The sequence below is a fragment of the Triticum aestivum genome, chromosome 7A (genome assembly GCF_018294505.1).
Source record: "Triticum aestivum cultivar Chinese Spring chromosome 7A, IWGSC CS RefSeq v2.1, whole genome shotgun sequence".
Lineage (NCBI taxonomy): Eukaryota > Viridiplantae > Streptophyta > Magnoliopsida > Poales > Poaceae > Triticum > Triticum aestivum.
In genome coordinates this window covers 724,699,529-724,720,134 of record NC_057812.1, presented here as the reverse complement: position 1 = coordinate 724,720,134, position 20,606 = coordinate 724,699,529, and positions in this window count along the sequence as shown.

Below are 20,606 nucleotides of genomic sequence, written 5' to 3'. Positions count from 1 at the left end.
CAGTGACCCAAGTACATCCGAAACTAGGGATGGAAACGGAAAACCGCGACGCAATAAGGACCGTCGCTGGACTAAGGAAAAAAGTCCGAAGAGCACGGCAGTCAACGCCGGATTCAAAAGCTCACGACAGAATAAGAAAAAGCCGCCCCTCCAAGATAACAGGGACGACCTATCCAACCTCAACAAAATCTTGGATAGGATATGTCAAATACACAGCACTCCCAGAAAGCCTGGTAACCATACCCACAGAGATTGTTGGGTTTTCAAACAATCCGGCAGACTCAACGCGGAACACAAGGGGCTCGACACACCAAGCGAAGACGAGGATGAACCCCAAAAGCAGAGTACCAGGAAACAAAAGAATTTCCCACAAGAAGTAAAAATAGTAAACTTACTCCACATAACAAAGCGTGCGGCGCCCATAAAGGTACACGCCCTACGGCCTATCCCAAAGGAATCCCGCCACTGGTTGTCAAAACCAATCATCTTCGATCATCTGGATTATTCTAGAAGTGTAAGGAACCCAGGCAGACTGCCCTGGTACTCGATCCAATAATTGGCGGACTCCAGTTTTCATTTGTCCTTATGGACGGTGGTAGCGGACTCAACCTGATATATCAGGACTCAGTCCGCCACATGGGGATCGACCAAAAAAGAATTCGCCATAGCAAAACCCCCTTTCAAGGAGTAACGCCAGGTCCGGACACCCATTGCATGGGTTTTCTCTGGCTCGAGGTTATTTTCGGCTCTGCTGATAACTTCCATCGCAAAAAGCTGACTTTCCACATCGTCCCGTTCTCAAGTCCCTATCAAGCACTACTGGGACGCGAAGCTTTCGCCTGCTTTAACGCAATACCACATTATGCATCTCTTAGGCTTAAGATGCCCGGTCCACGCGGCATCATCTCCTTAAAGGGGAAGCAGTGAGAACACCTCCCCCAAGCGGAGGATTGTGCGGCCGCTTTAACAGCCCCACAATACAATGGCTTCACCAGCCAGAACATCGGAACAGGTCATTAAGACCACGGACACGGATAGACGAGTCCGACACAAAAGTATCGTTGATAAAGCCTTAGTGGCGATATACCCCTGCACTAGGGGCTTCACACGTATAAATAAGAGACAATAAAGCTCAATTTTTCATATTTTACTTTACACTTTGTTTATTTCATATAACTTTTGTTCGGCACACCCCTTTTTCAACTTAGTTGCTCTCTTTTTACAAATGAACATCGTGCTGCGCCCGTCCAGGATACGGCACAACGAAGACACAGGCGCAGACGTGCAGTAGGGACCCGTTCCAAGGATTCTTTTCAGATTAAGACCCTGTGTAAACTTTTTTTACTGTCTCTTGTTGATACACATCCCCTAGTTCTATGACCAAGGAGGAGGCTCGCGTTTTGGCATGTGGCCACGTCAGAATTCTTGCGCGTACCTAGACACTAGGGGCTTATACCTCAGAGCGTTACCTCGCCCGCTCTCATAAAGACCGAATACCTTAGGGAGTGTTCGGCGTCGCGTGTTTGGCCTTATACGCATCAGCTCCGAGTCATGATTTTGGTCAAATGTTGGGTTGCCCGTCTCCTGTGTTCGGCCGCCTTACGTTCCGCTCTGTCGGCTAAGGCGGCACCAGGAGAACTACTGCGATTGTGCCCTGGTTCGGCCAGGCGAGCACCTTAGTAGAGAAAGCCGAAAACTGACTGTCATGATATGGCGTGAGACTGGTCAACCACTCGATGACTCTCCGGAATCTGCAGGATTCCTCCGCATTAACGAAGGGCCGTTTCCCGGCCAGGCACATACGCGCCCCGAATTCGGGCGAGCGCAGTCGCCACCAGGGGCTACCTAAATAGTCCCATTGTCAAGCTCCTATGGCTAAGTGAAAGTGTTAAAGCATTATAGTCTGGTTGCCTAGCTCGCTGCGCTATCACCTCCTTTGTAGGACCAAAACGTTGGATTAAGTGTGAAAATGCGCCTTCTGCGAGCACCCCCGCACGTGGGGGCTGAAGCCAACGACTGCAATCTTTCAGATTTTGTATATATATCTGAAAACGGCCGCACAGGAGGTGTTCCAAATACTTGAAGGCACAAGTATAAAAGGCTACTACAATTCATCAAAATATTGCTTTATAATTACATATGCTATCAGAACGTAGCATCCTTCGAGCACTGCGTCTCTATTACACGGGCGCCTTCAAGGACTTCCTGAAAATAGTGCTCGCAGGGTACTTGGCTTTTGTCCGAATCTCGGGATGCAACAACGGTGGTCTCCATCTCTTCCCAGTATGTCTTGACACGGGCAAGAGCCATCCGTGCACCCTCTATGCATGCTGACCTCTTCATCGCAGCGATACGTGGCACCGCGTCAAGTAATTGCTGCACCAAGCTGAAATAACTCTTCGGCTCCAATCTCCCCGGCCACAGATGACCCATGACGTACTTCATGGCGAGTCCGGACAATCTATTCAGTTCGGCCCATTGAGCCAGACGATCGTCCACTGCCAGTGGACGCTCTGGATTCTGGTACTGCGACCAGAAAAGCCTTTCACTTCGCGATCTTCTTGATCTCGAAAGTATTCGGTCGCATCAGCAACACTCGCTGCCAAATCCAGATAGGTGTCCTCCGCACTCCACATCCGGTCCAACGGAGCAAACTTCGGATCGCAAAACTTCCTCCGCGGCATAAAGGGCTTTCCAGCCGCAATCTGTCCGGCCTGACGCAGCTCCTCCTTCGCAGCTCTCATCGCAGAGCGAGCGTCCTTGGCATCAGCAACGGCCTTCTCTAAGTCCGTCTGTCTCGCCCGGTCTTCTTTCTCAAGAAAATTGCAATGGTCAGCGGCACTTTTTAACTTCACGGCCATCACGGCCATCTCCTTCTTGCTTCGGCAGTGAGCAGCCTGTTCGGCTCTCAGCTCTTCAAGGGCCTTGTTGGCAGCCGCATCACTTTTTCTGGCTTGTTCCTTAGCTCGGGCAAGTTCCGCCCGAAGACTCTCCACGGCGGCTGCACCATCTGCGTCAAGCACACACATTGTAAGATACTGGCATAAAGCTCCTCTTACAAGATGCCGCCCGAGGAGTTGCATACCTTGAGCCTCATCAAGCCGCTCGTTGACGAGCACGATGTCGGCATCTGCCACGTCAAGTTGCTGCTTTAGTTCAGCAAAATCATCAGTTCCGCTCGAATCCGGACACTTCGCCACCTGTATACAAAGGCGACATTTTAGACCTGGGATTATGATCCTCTGCGCCGTCAATTTTGATAACGCACAGAGTCTCAGGGGCTACTATCTACACAGGGCGCATCTTGTTTATGCGCAACTGACAAAGAAGTACATTATCAAACGTACCTCAAAACCCGTCAGCAAACTTCTGACGACCTCATGCAACCCGCTTTCCGCGGACGAAATCCTTCCAATCATCGTACCCATCAATGCACGGTGCTCCTCTGAGATAGAAGCTCGCCCCAGCAGAATCATCAGCTCCTCCGACCGCGCATTGGATGGTGCCGGACTCGTCCTATGACCTCCATCGAAGGCCGGACGCGGAGAACCTTGGGGGACATATGGTTACCTTCCACCCCTGCCAGATTCGGAGAAACCCTCCGTGACGACACCTCAGGGTCGCCTGCCTCGCTAGGCGGTACGGCAGGGGGAGGCGTTCCACTCTCCATCATCTCCGGAAGAAGATCCCCCGAAGACTAGCTCTGCTGAGAAGGGCTGAGGTCCGAGCTACAAAGTAAAATTTCGGTTAATCTTCTCAGATAAAAAGCAAGGATTTCTCTCATCCCTCTAAAGGAAAATCTTTCTCTACTTACGGCTCGCTGGAGGGCTGATCCCTTTGAAGGCGTAGTTCGGCCGAGGATCTCCCCGGCGTCGGACCCTCTAACGAGGACTTTTTCCCCCGCTCTGAGGCCATGGTCTCCGGGTCGTCAGAGGCGGCCCTCTTCTTCCCCTTAGGAGAGGAATTGTCGGTTCTCCCCTTCGGAGCAGCCTCCTTCGAGGAGGCCATAGTTTCCTTGTCCTCCCCCTCACGATCTTTAACATCCTGACTAGCACGGGATCCGGCCTGGTCTCGGGAAGGGGAGCCGGACACCTGATCAGCTTTGCCTTCGCTATCCACTCCTGTTTAACAGGATGGCTCTTTTAGGGGCGAATTTATGACAATTCTACGGATAGCGAGTCCGGGCACAAGGTTACTTACTTGAGTATCCGGGCGATTGCAGCTTAAACCTGCGTCCTTGGTCGAATCCGGACACATTGCTTGTGATCCGAAGAACATTTTATACATCTCCACGGGCGTTGCGCCCATAAAATGCTGGAGAGCTCGTGGTCCCTCTGGATTAAACTCCCACAGACGAAGGGAGTGACGTTTGCCGGGCAGTGTTCGGCGAATCAGCATGACCTGCGTCACCTTGACCAGGTTGAGGTCTCTTTCTAAGAGATCCCTAATGCAGCCCTGCAATAAGGGCGCATCTTTGGATAACCCCCAATCTAATCCTCTGTTGACCCATGACGCTAGCCGTGGTGGGGGACCCGAGCGAAAGGCAGGAGGCACCACCCACTTGGCGCTCCGGGAAGCGGTGATATAGAACCACTCTCGTTGCCACAAGCCGAGCTCCTCTTGAAAGGAGCCCTCGGGCCATGGAGCATCAGCATTCTTACTTATGACGGCGCCTCCGCACTCTGCGTGCCGTCCCTCGATCATCTTCGGCTCCACTCCAAAAGTCTTGAGCCATAATCCGAAGTGAGGAGTAACACGGAGGAACGCTTCGCACACAACGATGAATGAGGAAATGTGGAGGATGGACTCCGGAGCTAAGTCATGAAATTCCATCCCATAATAGAACATCAGCCCCCTCACGAAGGGATCCATCGGGAAGCCTAACCCCCGAAGGAAGTGAGACATGAACACTACGCTCTCACCGGGCTGGGGACTAGGAATAGCCTGCCTTTGAGCAGGCAACTTATGCAAAATTTCGGCGGTCAAGAACTTAGCCTCTCTCAACTTTAGCACGTCCTCATCCGTGACAGAGGAGGGCATCCATCGGCCTTGAAGGTCGAAACCGGACATTGTCGAAGGTCCGAAGCTCCTGGAATCTGGAGCCTAGGGTGTTGGAACTCAATGCGACGGGCGAACTTGTTTTGAGATTGGAGAAAAGGAGTAAGGCCTTGGTCTCTTTATAAGAGGTTGAATAGCAGGAGCCCTCCCCATAACCGTTTGGGACTCGCCTTTAATCGAGAAGACATGCTAACGAGCACGATTGGGTTACCCACGTCCGTATTGATGAGAATCCCGTAAATAAAGGGGACACGATCTCTGCTTTGACAAGACGTGCCAAGGAAACCGCCTCGCAAAACACGCTGAGGTGGAAAAGTGAAAACGATTCAAATAAAGGATTGGCCGTAGTGTGATGTCACGCTGCGGAATACGTCAGCGGATTAGATTTGTGTTAATATTATTCTCTCTGTGGCAATACGTGGAAACTTATTTTGTAGAGCCGGACACTACTCTTGGTGTTTACAAACTTTTATGAAGAATTTGGAGGAGGAACCCGCCTTGCAATGCCGAAGACAATCTACGCACCGGACTCGTCGTCATTGAAGCCTGGTTCAGGGGCTACTGAGGGAGTACAGGATTAGGGGGTGTTCGGGTAGCCGGACTATACCTTCAGCCAGACTCCAGGACTATGAAGATACAAGATTGAAGACTTCGTCCCATGTCCGGATGGGACTTTCCTTGGCGTGGAAGGCAAGCTTGGCGATGCGGATATTCAAGATCTCCTACCATTGTAACCGACTTTGTGTAACCCTAACCCTCTCCGGTGTCTATATAAACCAGAGGGTTTTAGTCCGTATGCAACTTCATCATACAACAATCATACCATAGGCTAGCTTTTAGGGTTTAGCCTCCTTGATCTCATGGTAGATCTACTCTTGTACTACCCATAACATCAATATTAATCAAGCAGGACGTAGGGTTTTACCTCCATCAAGCGGGCCCAAACCTGGGTAAAACATCGTGTTCCTTGCCTCCTATTACCATCTGGCCTAGACGCACAGTTCGGGACCCCCTACCCGAGATCCGCCAGTTTTGACACCGACAGGCCCTATTTCGGAGCTCCGCCGGAGAGGGCCGTCATCACGGAGGGCTTCTACATCATCGTAGCCTCTCCGTTGAAGTGTGAGTAGTTTACCTCGGACCTTCGGGTCCATAGTTATTATCTAGATGGCTTCTTCTCTCTTTTTGGATCTCAATACAAAGTTCTCCCCCTATCTCGTGGAGATCTATTCGATGTAATCTTCTTCTTTTTGCAGTGTGTTTGTTGAGACCGATGAATTGTGGGTTTATGATCAAGTCTATCTATGAATAATATTTGAATCTTCTCTGAATTCTTTTATGTATGATTGGTTATCTTTGCAAGTCTCTTCGAATTATCCGTTTGGTTTGGCCAACTAGATTGGTAGTTCTTGCCATGGGATAAGTGCTTAGCTTTGGGTTTGATCTTGCGGTGTCCTTTCCCAGTGATAGAAGGGGCAGCAAGGCACGTATTGTATCGTTTCCATCGAGGATAACAAGAAGGGGTTTATTTCATATTGCATGAATTTATCTCTCTACATCATGTCATCTTGCTTAAAGCGTTACTCTGTTTCTAACTTAATACTCTAGATGCATGCTGGATAGCGGTCGATGAGTGGAGTAATAGTAGTAGATGCAGAATCGTTTCGGTCTACTTATCACGGACGTGATGCCTATATACAGGATCATGCCTAGATATTCTCAACTATGCCCAATTATGTCAATTGCTCAACAGTAATTTGTTCACCCACCGTAGAATACTTATGCTCTTGAGAGAAGCCACTAGTGAAACCTATGGCCTCCCGGGTCTAATCTCATCATATCAATCTCCATCACTTTAATCTTGCTTTGCTTTTTTACTTTGCCTTTTACTTTTTGCTTTGCATCTCTATACCAAAAATACCAAAAAATATTATATCTATCAGATCTCACTCTCGTAAGTGACTGTGAAGGGATTGACAACCCCTAATCGCGTTGGTTGCGAGTAGCTATTGTTTTGTGTAGGTACGAGGGACTTGAGTGTGGCCTCCTACTGGATTGATACATTGGTTCTCAAAAACTAAGGGAAATACTTACGCTACTCTGCTGCATCATCCTTTCCTCTTCGGGGAAATACAACACAAGCTCAAGAGGTAGCACCGGCCGACGCAACCATTCTCCTCTTCAAGATTTCTCTCCTTGCCATATCATGCCATGTTTTGGTGGGGTCGTCCATGTCATTGCGGTTCGTTGACATGATCACTAGTAGAAAAAGGGCATGTTGTCCCAGTTCGTAAGGGCCTTTTGTCCCGGTTCCTGAACCGGGACTAAAGGGTCGGTACTAATGTCCTGTCCCTTTAGTCCCGGTTCAATCTAGAACTGGGACAGATGGGCCTCCACGTGGCCTGTGCGCGTAGCCCAGGCAGGAGGGCCTTTGGTCCCGGTTGGTGGCACCAACTGGGACCAATAGGCATCCACGCGTCAGCATTTCTGTGGCTGGGGTTTAAGTTTTTTTTCAAGGGGGGGGGGGGTTGGGGGTTTTGGGGGGTTAATTTAGGTGTATCATATATTGTGTTAGCTAGCTATAATTAATAGAGAGAAGTGTCTGTTGGAAATATGCCCTAGAGGCAATAATAAAATGGTTATTATTATATTTCTTTTTTCATGATAATTGTCTATTGTTCATGCTATAATTGTGTTATCCGCAAATCGTAATACATGTGTGAATACATAGACCACAACACGTCCTTAGTGAGCCTCTAGTTGACTAGCTCGTTGATCAAAAGATAGTCATGGTTTCGTGACTATGGACATTGGATGTCATTGATAATGGGATCACATCATTAGGAGCCAAACGTCACAACGTAACTGGGGGACTATAAAGGTACACTATAGGTATTTCCGAAACTGTCTATTGGGTTGGCACGAATCGAGACTGGGATTTGTCACTCTGTATGACGGAGAGGTATCTCTGGGCCCACTCGGTAATGCATCATCATAATGAGCTCAATGTGACCAAGTGGTTGATCACGGGATCATGCATTACGGTACGAGTAAAGTGAATTGCCGGTAACGAGATTGAACGAGGTATTGGGATACCGACGATCGAGTCTCGGGCAAGTAACATACGGATTGACAAAGGGAATTGTATACGGATTGATTGAATCCTCGACATTGTGGTTTATCCAATGAGATCATCGAGGAGCATGTGGGAGCCAACATGGGTATCCAGATCCCGCTGTTGGTTATTGACCGGAGAGTCGTCTCGGTCATGTCTTAGTGTCTCCTGAACCCGTAGGGTCTACACACTTAAGGTTCGGTGACGCTAGGGTTGTTGAGATATTAGTATACGGTAACCCGAAAGTTGTCCGGAGTCCCGGATGAGATCCCGGACGTCACGAGGAGTTCCAAAATGGTCCGGAGGTGAAGATTTATATATAGGAAGTCAAGTTTCGGCCATCGGGAAAGTTTCGGGGGTAATCGGTATTGTACCGGGACCACCGGAAGGGTCCCGGGGGTCCACCGGGTGGGGCCAGCTATCCTAGAGGGCCCCATGGGCTGAAGTGGGAGGGAACCAGCCCCTAGTGGGCTGGTGCGCCCCCCTTGGGCCTCCCCCTGCGCCTAGGGTTGGAAACCCTAGGGGTGGGGGGTGCCCCACTTGGCTTGGGGGGCAAGCCACTCCCTTGGCCGCCGCCCCCCCTTGGAGATTGGATCTCCTAGGGCCGGCGCCCCCCTAGGGACCCTATATATAGTGGGGGGGAGGGAGGGCAGCCGCACCCTAGCCCCTGGCGCCTCCCTCTCCCTCCCGTGACACTCCCCCCTCTCCCTGAGCTTGGCGAAGCCCTGCCGAGATCACCGTTGCTTCCACCACCACGCCGTTGTGCTACTGGATCTTCATCAACCTCTCCTTCCCCCTTGCTGGATCAAGTTGGAGGAGATGTCTTCCCAACCTACATGTGTTGAACGCGGAGGTGCCGTCCGTTCGGCGCTAGGTCATTGGTGATTTGGATCACGTAGAGTACGACTCCATCAACCCCGTTCTCTTGAACGCTTCCGCGCGAGATCTACAAGGGTATGTAGATGCACTCCCCTCTCCCTCGTTGCTAGATGACTCCATAGATTGATCTTGGTGATGCGTAGAAAATTTCATAATTCTGCTACGTTCCCCAATAGTGGCATCATGAGCTAGGTCTATGCGTAGTTTCTATGCACGAGTAGAACACAAAGCAGTTGTGGGCATCGATATTGTCAATTTGCTTCCCGTTACTAGTCTTATCTTGATTCGGCGGCATCGTGGGATGAAGCGGCCCGGACCGACCTTACACGTACGCTTACGTGAGACTGATTCCACTGATTGACATGCACTAGTTGCATAAGGTGGCTGGCGGGTGTCTGTGTAAGTGCCACCCCTAGTTGGTTTTGGAGTATCGACGGCAAACCTAGTTGAGGGACTAATGTGTTTGTGAGAATTGCAGGATAACACAGGTAGAAGTCCCCCATTGATACGGTTTTCCTACCAGAGATGACCCCTAAAAATGTATGAAGACATTGAAGTCAAAGGTGGTAAGTGAAGACATTCACCTTGAAGACTATGACAAGAGAAGACATCGCATGAAGACTATGGAGCGCGAAGACTTAGATCTTCCATAGTTCTTTTTTTTCTTTGTTGAGTCATAGGAACCACCGTAATGTTAAGTGGGGTCTAAGAAAACCAGTCAGAATGACTATAGTGATGCTTAACCAAAATCCTATGTCTTCGAGTGAAGACTATGAGAGCGCATCTTGTTCAGAGTTGGACAAGTCAGTTTTGCTTGTAGCCCAAGTAAAGCTGCTGTGTGTGTTTGAAATCTGACCGTTGGAACACGTGTCAGTTCCTTAGTGACCCAGGGTCATTTCGGACAAATCAGGTCGGGTTGCCTAGTGGCTATAAATAGCCCACCACCTACAAGCATAAACGGTTGGCTGCTCAGAGTTAAAGTACGGCTTTTGTCGTTTGAGAGCAACCCACCTCGAAGCCTTTGAGAGAGAATTCCTTGAGAGGATAAAGCCCTAACCACCCAGAGCCAAAGAGTGTTAGGCATCACTTAAGTCTTCTTGTATGTGTGATCTGAAGACTTATTACACTTGAGGACTGTGAATCCTCCAGCCGGTTAGGCGTCGCGTTCTGAGCATCCAAGAGTCATTGTGGATCGCCAGTGAACGAAGTCTGTGAAGGTTTGGAAATTTACCTTGAAGACTTACCATACTGATTGGGCAAGGTCTGTATGACCTTAGCTCAAGGGGAATATGGAGAGGACTAAGTGTTCTGAGCTGTGTGCTCATGACTAAGTGTCCGGGACTGAGTGTCCTCAGGTTTAAATACCTATCCGCCCTAACCAGACGTACAACTGTCACAGCAGTTGGAACTGGTCTACCAAACCATTGTCTTCGTCAAGCACACTGGTTCTATCGTTCTCATCTCTTTATTTACAGTTGGCTCTTGTAAAGTCAGTGCCTATTTTCTTTATCTATTTGTCTTCACTATGTACCTGATCCTTACTGCCTAGCTACTATTAGTCAGTGTGGTTTCACTTCATTGAATGCTTGACTATTGTCTGTCTAGTGTAGTCTATCTTCCGCTGCATGGAAATAGGTTCATTTCTATCATTTGTCTTCGAAACTTCCATGTTTTGAAGACTTTCATAAAAATCGCCTATTCACCCCCCCTCTAGTCGATATAACACACTTTCAATTGGTATCAGAGCAAGGTACTCCCTTATTCTGTGTGATTTTGGTTTAACCGCCTGGAGTTTTAGTTATGTCGACCACAAGTATGAAGGCTGTGTCATGCCCCATCTTTGACAGTCACGAGTATCCCAAGTGGAAGGCCATGATGAAGAAGCGCCTCATGGCAACGAACAGCGAGCTGTGGACCGTCACTGAGATTGGCCTAACCGATCTGTGAAAACTTGGGAAGCTGATGACATTCGCAAGTACACTCTTCTCAACCTCACGGCGAAGGACGTCATCTACTCCTATCTATCTCAAAATCAGTTTAGGAATGTCATGCATCTCGATCATGCAAAGCTCATCTGGGACCGTCTCTCGGAGGTCTATGAGGGTCATCGAACTCGTCATGATCCTCGGGTCGAGGACATTAAGGAGTCACTCAAAGCAATGACTTTCAAACCAGAATCATCATCTTCTGCATCATGCCTTATGGCAAATGATGCTAAGGTAATTGAATGCTATCTATCTGAATCCAGTGATGATGAATCTGGTGATGAATTTGGACCCAGCTATGCAAAACTTGCTTCCCTTGTCACTAAACAACAGAAAGCTATGGAACATATTCAAAAACTGTTAGACAAAAGCGATGACCTGTTGGACGCTGAAATGACTCGATCTCAGTCCTTAATTGAAGATATAAAAGATCTTCATATTAAGTATGAGGAGCTTGAAAGTCGTCATGAAACGCTCTCAACAACTCATAAAGAACTCGAGAAATTGAGAGCGGCTCATGAAGATCTTCAAAAAAAACGAGTCACTTCGTGCCAAACAGATCAGTTCAGCTCAGGAAGGATTTGAACCACCATGTCTTAAATGTCTTGAGCGTGATAACACTACTTCTGTTGCTGAATGTTCTACTGCTGCTACTGTTGCAATATCTTCAACTATTGATGTGGAAACTAAAACCTCTGCTGAGGACACCACTGCTATTGCTGATGAGAATGCTAGGTTGAAGACACTGCTTGAAACAGGGATGTACAAAAGTCTCAAAGGGCATCAGACACTATGTGATGTCCTCAAAAGGCAGATCCTGAACCGAAACCCTAGGAAAGAGGGTGTTGGGTTCATAAGGAAAATGAATGCCGATGGCTCTTACTGGAAACCTGAGCAGTACCCCAAAACCACATGGGTTGCTGCAAAGGAACCTTCAGCAGATCCTTCCACTCTACCTGGCTTCACTTGTGCTAACCCCATTGTTATTGATGAATCCTTTGAAGCAAACTACAAACTGTTTAAGAATCAGAATGGTGAAGTGTTTGCCAGGTATATTGGTACTAACTGCAGGAATGGACCACCTATGAAGAAGATCTGGGTGCCGAAAAGGTGTTTGGAGAATCTTCCTGTGAATGTCATCATGACACCACAGGTGATGAAGACAAACCCCAGACCACAGGCCTCATGCGGTCCAAAGGCTTCATACAGACAGAGGACTCACTTGAGTCACACTAATGCAAATGTTTTGCAGGGAAGCCATACTCAGGCTTATGAATATAAGCGCGGTTCATCAAACCGCCATGTTCATAAGACCAAGAACTATTCTACCTTATTCTTATGAATACTATTGTCCACCTGCAAGACTTTTTGCTAGGGCTCCAAAGCCAAAGTTCTCAGATGCTACACTTAGAATTATTGCTTCGAAGCCACCCCTGAAGATGTGGGTGGCTAAGAAAGCTTAACTGTGTTTTGCAGGAAATGGTCTCCAGCCGAAAACCAAAATCGTCTGACACTATTGCTGGGGACCTTAAACATCTTGTAGGGCGCAAGATCAAATGCCCAAATGGTCTTACTATGTACTTTGTTTCTGAATCTCTTGCAACCTGCCCTATCAGTCCTAATCTTGATCTAAGCTTTAATAATCCACTGCTTCATCAAATGTTTTTGCTTCACAATTCTCTTCATGAAGCCTATCCCCCTAACTGCACTGTAGGGTACGACACCAACTTCTTCAAATGGATTATTGATAGTGGGTGTACAAATCACATGACTGGCAAGCGAAGCCTTCTCATGGACTCAACTTTACGTCCATCAGACAAAAGTCACATCACATTTGCTGACACTGGTAAAAGCAAGGTATTGGGTCTAGGTAGAGTTGCAATCTCAAAGGATCAACACATGGATAAAGTCATGCTTGTTGAATCCCTTGGTTTCAACTTAATGTCTGTCTCAATACTTTGTGATTTAAACATGATTGTGATGTTTGGAAAATATTGTTGCCTTGTACTAATGGAATCTGACAAGTCTCTAGTGTTTGAAGGGTATCGAAAAGATGATTTATATGTTGTAGATTTCTCAGCAGGACCACAACTTGCAGTATGTCTTCTAGCAAAAGCTTCTGAATGCTGGCTCTGGCATTGAAGGCTAGGGCATGCTGGCATGAGGAACCTCCACACCCTTGCAAGGAAAAAGCATGTCATAGGCATCGAGGGCGTCAAGTTCAAGAAGGATTAATTATGCGGTGCCTGTGAAGCAGGAAAGATGACGAGGGCCAAGCATCCCTCGAAGACAATCATGACAATGACTCAACCCTTCGAACTGCTGCACATGGATCTTTTCGGTCCCACTCATTACTCAACTCTTACTACTACTCCTTGTCTCTATGGCTTTGTCATTGTTGATGATTATTCAAGATATACTTGGGTGCATATAATCCTTTACAAGACTGAAGTGCAGGATGTCTTCAGACGCTTCGCCAATCGAGCAATGAACAACTATGGCGCCAGGATAAAGCACATCAGAAGTGACAATGGCACTGAATTCAAGAACACTGGCCTTGATACATATCTTGATACTTTGGGCATCACACATGAATTCTCAGCTCCGTACACGCCACAGCAGAATGGCATTGTCGAACGCAAGAACAGAACACTTATTGAGATGGCTCGAACGATGCTTGATGAATACAAGACTCCAAGAAAATTCTGGCCTGAAGCCATTGACACTGCATGCCATATCATCAACCGTGTTTATCTTCATAAGCTTCTGAAAAAGACATCCTATGAACTCCTTACTGGCAAGAAGCCAAATGTCAGTTACTTCAGAGTATTTGGCGCCAAGTACTGGATCAAGGATCCACATCACACTTCAAAATTTGCACCAAAAGCACATGAGGGTTTTATGCTTGGATATGGAAAGGATTCACACTCCTACAGAGTCTTCAATCTCTTTCATTACGAAGTGGTTGAAACAGTGGATGTGCGGTTCGATGAAACTAATGGCTCACAAAGAGAGCAACTCCCAAATGTGCTAGATGAAGTTCCATCCAGTGAATCAATCAAACTTATGGGAACTGGACAAATCATACCTTCTGAAGCTCAACCTGAAGAAGAACTTATCATCTCCGCACCTGATCAGCCCGAAGACAATGCTCAGCATGAAGACAAACCCTCTAACAATGATAATGATCAGCAAGAGCAAAATCTTCGTCTTGTACATCCTCGTGTTGCAAATGAAGTGTAGATTGAGAGAATAATCGATAGCATCAATGCACCAGGTCCACTCACTCGTTCAAGGGAAACACAGCTAGCAAATTTTTGTGGGCACTTCACATTCGTCTCAATAACAGAATCCAAGAAAGTTGAAGAAGCCTTCAAGGAACCTGAATGGATTCAAGCTATGCAAGAAGAGCTTCAACAGTTTGAGCTGAATAATGTATGGGAACTGGTTAATCGTCCTGATCCTCGGAAGCACAATATAATAGGCACCAAATGGATATATTGCAACAAGCAAGATGAGCATGGTCAAGTTGTCAGAAACAAAGCTCGTCTCGTTGCTCAAGGATACACTCAAGTTGAAGGGATTGACTTCGATGAAACATTTGGTCCTGTGGCTAGACTTGAAGCCATACGCATACTGCTGGCCTATGCAAATCATCATAACATACCTCTGTATCAAATGGATGTGAAGAGCGCTTTTCTCAATGGCAAGATTGAAGAAGAAGAGTATGTCGCACAACCACCTGGCTTTGAAGATCCAAAACATCCTGACATGGTATACAAGCTCAACAAGGCACTGTATGGCCTCAAACAAGCCCCTCGGGCTTGGTATGACACACTCAAAGACTTCCTGAAGAGCAACGGCTTCAAATCTGGTTCCCTCGACCCCACTCTCTTCACGAAGACATATGATGGTGAACTGTTTGTGTGCCAAACATATGTGGATGACATTATCTTCGGCTGCACCAATCAGAAATACAGTGAAGAGTTTGGATATATGATGCAAGAGCAATATCAGATGTCCATGATGGGTGAGCTGAAGTTCTTCCTTGGTCTTCAAATACGTCAGCAACGCAACGGCATCTTTATATCTCAAGAGAAGTATCTCAAAGATTGCCTAAAGAAGTTTGGTATGCAAGACTGCAAAGGCTTCACGATGCCAATGCCAGCCAAACATCATCTGGGTGCCGACGACAATGGTAATGAGTTCGATCAAAAGGTACACCGCTCCATGATTGGTTCTTTACTTTATCTATGTGCATCTAGGACAGATATTATGCTTAGTGTTTGCATGTGTGATCGATTCCAAGCGGCACCAAAGGAATCGCATCACTTAGCTGTGAAGCGAGTTCTTCGATATTTAGCTTACACCCCAACTCTAGGATTATGGTATCCAAAGGGCTCAGAGTTTGATCTGCTTGGATTCTCGGATGCTGATTATGCTGGTGACAAGGTGGATCGCAAGTCTACATCAGGCACATGTCATTTTCTGGGACGATCACTTGTATGTTGGTCTTCAAAGAAGCAGAACTGTGTATCTCTCTCTACTGCTGAATCTAAATACATTGCTGCTGGATCTTGCTGCGCTCAGCTTCTGTGGATGAAGCAAACACTCAAAGACTATGGCATTCATCTGAAGCAAGTGTCACTCTACTGCAACAATGAAAGCGCCATCAAGATTGCCAACAACCCAGTTCAGCACTCGAAGACAAAGCACATTGAAATTTGTCATCACTTTCTTGGAGATCATGTTGTGAAGGAAGATATTGATATCATACACGTCAACACTGAAGAGCAATTGGTAGATATCTTCACCAAGCCCTTGGATGAGAAGAGATTTTGCATGTTACGGTGTGATCTAAATATCTTGGAATCCTCAAATGTCCTGTGATCAGGCACACATCCTAACACTTATGCATATTGATGACTTAGATGTGCAACACACGAACTAAAGTATATCTTCAATCAATGAAGACATACATTCTAAGTGTGAATACATTAATGTGGAATTTGACTTCGGAGCGCCACGATAATTGTGCTCCATGTCTGTGTCTAATACTTCCTATACGGTGGGTAACACCACCACAAAATTCGTCTGTTTGAAGTGTTTTACCCATGGTGTTACATTTGCTGTGTCTTCACATTTGATTTGGCTTCAATCTCAACATGTCTTCTTGATTATCTTCATTATGTTGATCATATATATATATATACTAGTGTTCTGTCCTCTACAGGATTCACTTATAGCTATGTCTTCTTGTTGAATCCTTTGAACTAAGTGAATGTGATCGGACCCTAACCTCTCTATGCTTTCTATCTCAAACTCTATCTCTCCAAATCATATGCATTCTATTGAAACTGTCGAATATCTTCTTTGCGTCCTTGTCAGCAGAAGATACAGAGACAAACATTAAGTCCGTTTTCAATGCTAATTCCTTCACCTGAAACCCAGAGAAGTGAGAACGACCACCCGACAATCCAGGCATGCGTGGGAACGTGGAACAACCTCCGATATGTTGCAACATGGCCACATGTTCTTCAGATGTGTATCGCCAGGGGCACCTGTGTAATAACGCTGTGCCATCCCTATCCCTATAAATACACGCCTTACCACGGTCATTATCCTTTCTTCCACTCTCGCACGAACCCTAGCGCCACCGCTAGCCCTCGACGACACCGACAATGAAGCGCTTAGCTGCCGTGACCTCTCCGCCGCCGTCTTCACGCCGGCCGCGGACATCGTCTTCTCCGTCGTCGCCGTAGGTGTCTTCTGTCGCCAAGTTAGGGCATGGACGATCCAACTGCTCGGCCTCCTCTTCCACTCCGTCTAGTAGTTCCTTGTGTGGTAAATAAAACTTCCTTTTTACGGCTTCTTTGATCCTATAGATTTGTCACTTTCTACCACAAGTAGTTTCTGTTCACACAAGTTGGATCCACTTCATACTTCATCTCATAATATGCCTAGTATGTTCACTTATGCTTCACAAAGTAGTTAGATTCCTCACTTGTACTGATCTGTGGATTTGTACAAATCTGGAACCAACTCCTTATCTATAAGTGAATAATTTATGGGAACTGGTTAAGCGTCCTGATCCTCGGAAGCACAATATAATAGGCACCAAATGGATATATCGCAACAAGCAAGATGAGCATGGTCAAGTTGTCAGAAACAAAGCTCGTCTCGTTGCTCAAGGATACACTCAAGTTGAAGGTATTGACTTCGATGAAACATTTGCTCCTGTGGCTAGACTTGAAGCCATACGAATACTGCTGGCCTATGCAAATCATCATAACATACTTCTGTATCAAATGGATGTGAAGAGCGTTTTTCTCAATGGCAAGATTGAAGAAGAAGTGTATGTCGCACAACCACCTAGCTTTGAAGATCCAAAACATCCTGACATGGTATACAAGCTAAACAAGGCACTGTATGGCCTCAAACAAGCCCCTCGGGCTTGGTATGACACACTCAAAGACTTCCTGAAGAGCAAAGGCTTCAAATTTGGTTCCCTCGACCCCACTCTCTTCACGAAGACATATGATGGTGAACTGTTTGTGTGCCAAATATATGTGGATGACATTATCTTCGGCTGCACCAATCAGAAATATAGTGAAGAGTTTGGATATATGATGCAAGAGCAATATCAGATGTCCATGATGGGTGAGCTGAAGTTCTTCCTTGGTCTTCAAATACGTCAGCAACGCAACGACATCTTTATATCTCAAGAGAAGTATCTCAAAGATTGCCTGAAGAAGTTTGGTATGCAAGGCTGCAAAGGCTTCACGATGCCAATGCCAGCCAAACATCATCTGGGTCCCGACAACAATGGTAATGAGTTCGATCAAAAGGTATACCGCTCCATGATTGGTTCTTTACTTTATCTTTGTGCATCTATGCCAGATATTATGCTTAGTGTTTGCATGTGTGCTCGATTCCAAGCGGCACCAAAGGAATCGCATCACTTAGCTGTGAAGCGAGTTCTTCGATATTTGGCTTACACCCCAACTCTAGGATTATGGTATCCAAAGGGCTCAGAGTTTGATCTTCTTGGATTCTCAGATGCTGATTATGCTGGTGACAAGGTGGATCGCAAGTCTACATCAGGCACATGTCATTTTCTGGGACGATCACTTGTATGTTGGTCTTCAAAGAAGCAGAACTGTGTATCTCTCTCTACTGCTGAATCTGAATACATTGCTGCTGGATCTTGCTGCGCTCAGCTTCTGTGGATGAAGCAAACACTCAAAGACTATGGCATTCATCTAAAGCAAGTGTCACTCTACTGCGACAACGAAAGCGCCATCAAGATTGCCAACAACCCAGTTCAGCACTCGAAGACAAAGCACGTTGAAATTCGTCATCCCTTTCTTAGAGATCATGTTGTGAAGGAAGATATTGATATCATACACGTCAACACTAAAGAGGAATTGGCAGATATCTTCACCAAGCCCTTGGATGAGAAGAGATTTTGCAAGTTACGGTGTGAGCTAAATATCTTGGAATCCTCAAATGTCCTGTGATCAGGCACACATCCTAACACTTATGCATATTGACGACTTAGATGTGCAACACACGAAGTAAAGTATATCTTCAATCAATGAAGACATACATTCTAAGTGTGAATACATTAATGTGGAATTTGACTTCGGAGCGCCACGATAATTGTGCTCCATGTCTGTGTCTAATACTTCCTATACGGTGGGTACCACCACCGCAAAATTCGTCTGTTTGAAGTGTTTTACCCATGGTGTTACATTTGCTGTGTCTTCACATTTGATTTGGCTTCAATCTCAACATGTCTTCTTGATTATCTTCATTATGTTGATCATATATATATATACTAGTTTTCTGTCCTCTACAGCATTCACTTATAGCTATGTCTTCTTGTTGAATCCTTTGAACTAAGTGAATGTGATCGGACCCTAACCTCTCTATGCTTTCTATCTCAAACTCTATCTCTCCAAATCATATGCATTCTATTGAAACTGTCGAATATCTTCTTTGCGTCCTTGTCAGCAGAAGATACAGAGACAAACATTAAGTCCGTTTTCAATGCTAATTCCTTCACCTGAAACCCGGAGAAGTGGGAACGACCACCCGACAATCCAGGCGTGCGTGGGAACGTGGAACAACCTCCGATATGTTGCATGATGGCCACGTGTTCTTCAGATGTGAATCGCCAGGGGCACCTGTGTAATAACGCCGTTCCGTCCCTATCCCTATAAATACACGCCTTACCACAGTCATTATCCTTTCTTCCACTCTCGCACGAACCCTAGCGCCACCGCTAGCCCTCGCGATGCCGACGACGAAGCGCTTAGCTGCCGTGACCTCTCCGACGCCGTCTTCACGCCGGCCGCGGACATCGTCTTCTCCGCCGTCGCCGTAGGTGTCCTCCGTCGCCAAATTAGGGCACGGACGATCGAACTGCTCGGCCTCCTCTTGCACTCCGTCTAGCAGTTCCTTGTGTGGTAAATAAAACTTCCTTTTTACGGCTACTTTGATCCTATAGATTCGTCACTTTCTACCACAAGTAGTTTCTGTTCACACAAGTTGGATCCACTTCATACTGCATCTCATATTATGCCTAGTATGTTCACTTATGCTTCACAAAGTAGTTAGATTCCTCACTTGTACTGATCTGTGGATTCGTACAAATCTGGAACCAACTCCTTATCTATGAGTGAATGTCTTCGCACGATGAGGTCAATGTCTTACAAACTGATTTATCTTCAAAATCTTCTGAGAATGCATATGACCTTTTCCCCTTCCCTCGCACCTTAATGCTGTCATAGGTACATGTCCGTGGGAGAATCCCTTGGTTCTCATAGTCTGCATTCATTTGCATAATTCTTACAACATCACATAACTTCTCCCGAAGCCAGTTCCTGTTTGTCCAGCAAGCGAAAGCCCTTGGAGCCTTTGAACATATTGAAGCCATTCAGTTTAAAGTTCATGGCTGCAGAGAAATCAGCAAGAAAGGGTGGCAGAAAGCATCGAGGTGAAACATCAAGAGATCTGCCCGATGACCTCTCAGAACTGTACAAGACAGATCCAGAAGAGGATTACACAGCGCAAGACACGAATCCAATGGATTTGACGATATTGGGCAGACAGTGGTTCAAGTACAGGTTTGTAACAAAGGAATATGCTGAGAAGAATGCCATCAAACGACCATGGGGAGACATCCTATACAAAAATCTTCAACCCAGGTCCAGAGATGAAGCCATTGAACAAGGCTTCTATCCTTGCATGGTCTGTGGACCACAGCCTGTGGATGCTGACCCATCGTCACTGCTCTGGTGTCGTGACGACAATCTGTTCAAGCGTAACTTCCAGTTTTCCCAGAATTCAGCGAAGCAGAACAAGAAGTCATTGGGACTAGACTTCAACCCTGGTCCCTCTGCTCCCCGTGCAGATGGCACCCGCGATGCCGAACCCAATGTCGTCGGTCCGTTCTACAACTTGGATGGCCTCATCACTCACATCTCTGTTCAAGGTGCCAAAGTGGAACATTCTAATGATGATGCTGACATTGATGAAGCCACAGCTCCTACTCCAAAGCCGCA